Below are 3242 nucleotides of genomic sequence, written 5' to 3'. Positions count from 1 at the left end.
TTCCTTCTGCCTGTTGCATACATTTGGATTTTGCACAAATACAATATACCCTTATACCCATTTTTAATGGGTTCAGGGTATAAAAAGGACAAGTTTGTCATATTTTACAGATTCTGCTGTGCGACAGCACAGATTATTAAATTACAACAGCTGGAGGAGCACGAAAGACTCGCTAAAATAAACCTGGGAAACGCAAGAGTTATAATATAAAATAAACACCTTTTACATAAAAACAACACACAAAAATTGTTAGAAACAAGTAAGAGGTTCTAGTCGGGAGCTCCCGACTAGGGGATACCCTGAACCCTCTTCTTCCAACATCAAATGCATATTTATATTCTATTTTAGAAGCTATATGTCAAGTTTGGTGACTCTAGCTCTTATTATTTACCGAAATTGCCCAAAAACAGGATATCTATATAAATTTTTATCGATTGCTTGCAAACGGAGTAAGTTATCGATTATCGGAAACAAACTCGATCTGCGCAGGCACTAGGAGCATCTACATCTAACATACGGACGGACGGACGGACAGACAGACGGACATGGCTAGATCGACTCGGCTATTGGTGCTGATCAAGAATATATATACTTTAAGGGGTCGGAGATGCTTCCTTCTGCCTGTTACATACATTTGGATTTTGCACAAATACTATATACCCTTATACCCATTTTTAATGGGTTCACCCTGAACACCCTAAAAACAGAGAAATTCGAAGCAGCATTAATTGACCTAAGACAAGTAAAATTTTCAGGAGAAAAGCAAAAGTAGGCCAACTAAGAATCAAAATAAATGCATTACTACCCAAAAAAAAAGGGAAAACAGAGGGTCAATAAGTGGTTTTGGTAGTATAATAAAAGTAGTAACAGGAAATATGGACGCAAAAGACGCCCAATCTATTGCTGATAAATTCAATGTTATTAAAGAAAACGCATAAACCAAGAACAGGGAATAATTAACAATTTCATTAAAAATTATAAAAATAATATATACAAAACATTAAATGTAGAACATAATAAATGTATAACACAACCATATAGATAATATCTGCTAACCAAATTGAATATAATACCCAAATTCATATTATCCGAAAAAGAAATTAGATTTATAAACGAATTAATTTCCAGCCAAAATGTTATAGTAGAATCCGATGAACACTACACAATAGATTGTTAACATTAGAAACCTACATAAATAACGTTAACATAACATTCCATGTAAAAATTCCAATATTTAACACACAAGTGTATAAATTAGCACACATTGTCCCCCTACCGTTACACCACACTAAATTCCTAATAGTACCAAACTGCATCTACATTCCAGGGGGGGGGAGGAATTACGAATATACCATGCAGGGTATATATGATTAGGTTCCACCCGCCAAGCCGCCGAGAAACGGCGGCGGCAGCACAGCATTGTGACACTATGTTGCAATGCTGATCCAGCACTTTAACAGGATTTTGGTTGCGACAGTTCTCGTGTAAGAGACTTGAACTGCTGCAACGGCAATTTGTTAGATACATGTTCCTAGCTTTTAAGAAAACCATTTTATACATTAAGCTTTACTGAAGCTCGAGAAATAAATAGATATTTAGTTCAGTTAGAACATTCAAAGAAAACGTTGCAGTGTTTATTTATATATATATATATATATATATATATATATATATATATATATACATATACCACCCGAGCCCAAAAGAATTGCTTGCAGTCGAAGTAGTAAGTTTTCCAAGCAATAATAAGGCAGAAGGTCAAGAAACTAATGGCATAGAGGAAACTTTTACAAAGAGTTCTCACGATTAATCATAATAAAATAGAGCTAGACTTTCGCTAAAACGTTTTATAACCATCTTAAATTGCCACAATTGATCGGAATCTAGATTATTAGAGAAAATTTGTGTAGTGTTAAGAAGCAAGAACCAGAAGCTCCTTTCAAGGATTTAAAATTGGGTACTGCTCGCAAGTTTGGAGAGACAGAAAACGAATCTTAAATTGATGCGTGTTATTGGGAGACAACAGAAATTTAAGGAAACGTCTGATGAAATCTTTATGGATGTAACATAGTAACAAATGTTACGGAACTGCTTGTTTCTCGGTGGGCCGCGCCGGCTGGCTCATCGGTTTCTCTGGGTGTAATCCCATCCCTGGCCCGCAGTCCGCACAATCGATAACAACAAAGCTACACGTCTGTAGCAAAACAGACTTACACAATACTATGCAAAACGAACAACAAATCGATAACGTCAAACAATCGGAACTTCTAACTCATGAACAAAATAAACAGCTGTAACAACTAAGAAAATGTAAACAACAAAGGTGAGACACTCAATATAAATTAACAAAAAACACTATTTATCCACCTTACTCTTCCAGATCGGGCCCCGGTTCCGGACCCAGCGTACCCGCCCAACCATGAGACGATAACCTACTCGTCTCCCACATTTTGTTGCGTTTTCTTTAAGTGTATAACAATTATAATCATTGCTTATGGCATTTATCTTTGCAGCTATTTCGAATCTCATATTTGGTTAGCTTCACAGGTGCGTATAATGGTTTGTGCATTCTTATAATTATTGGCATTAATATTTCTTTTATTTCTTTCTGATTTGCACGAGGTCTCCGTCCAGATGAATTAATATTCATGCACGTGACGTTTCTTACCCGGGTGCGTATTAATGGACAAAGTGTATTAATGCCTAAATTTTTCTCTTATCTTCTAGAATTCCTTTTTTTTTATTTTAACAGCACTAAATGGAACAGGCGAAGAAATTTTACAAAGATACGCTAGTCGCCGCAAAAAAAAACACGCACGGAGGCAATTAAGAGGCAATCGTTGCGCCAATTTAGGAACAATGTGCCCACACAACTACGTAAAACTGGGTATGTCACGATAATCAGTCGAGCAACAGGTAGGTGATATAAATTGTATTAAATCGATTAATTCCACATTACCCTACCTAAAAAGCTCTCTGGGGGTGGTAAGGGGCGATATAAATGGATAATTCCAATTAGGTAAGTATGTGAGCATAGTTCGCGCAAGTGTTAATTTTATATTTATATCTTTTATGCGCAGATGCATCACCTTTGGAAATTCCCTCACCGTTCGCACTCTAAAGTGAAACTCGGCGTAAGTGCCTATGTATGTATAGACATGATTAATAAATACGAAGAAACTAAATCTAACGACAAAAAAAAATCTGTTATTTTTTCTGGGAGTACGGTCAGGAGTCTCCAT

General features: G+C 36.2%; 1 long non-coding RNA gene across 1 annotated transcript; it reads left to right on the top strand.

Annotated features, from left to right (window-relative positions):
* Positions 1–2384: 2384 nt before the first annotated feature.
* On the top strand, positions 2385–3013 carry LOC115760409. Its single transcript, XR_004017638.1, has 3 exons — positions 2385–2547; positions 2635–2672; positions 2753–3013. It is a non-coding gene; the product is annotated as an uncharacterized LOC115760409 (long non-coding RNA).
* Positions 3014–3242: the final 229 nt, after the last annotated feature.

Source organism: Drosophila novamexicana, unplaced genomic scaffold, assembly GCF_003285875.2.
Source record: "Drosophila novamexicana strain 15010-1031.04,08,12 unplaced genomic scaffold, DnovRS2.1 tig00000434-arrow-pilon, whole genome shotgun sequence".
Classification (NCBI taxonomy): Eukaryota; Metazoa; Arthropoda; class Insecta; order Diptera; family Drosophilidae; genus Drosophila; species Drosophila novamexicana.
The sequence above is the reverse complement of the archived record's forward strand: the minus strand, read 5'-3'. Positions and strand labels throughout refer to the sequence as shown.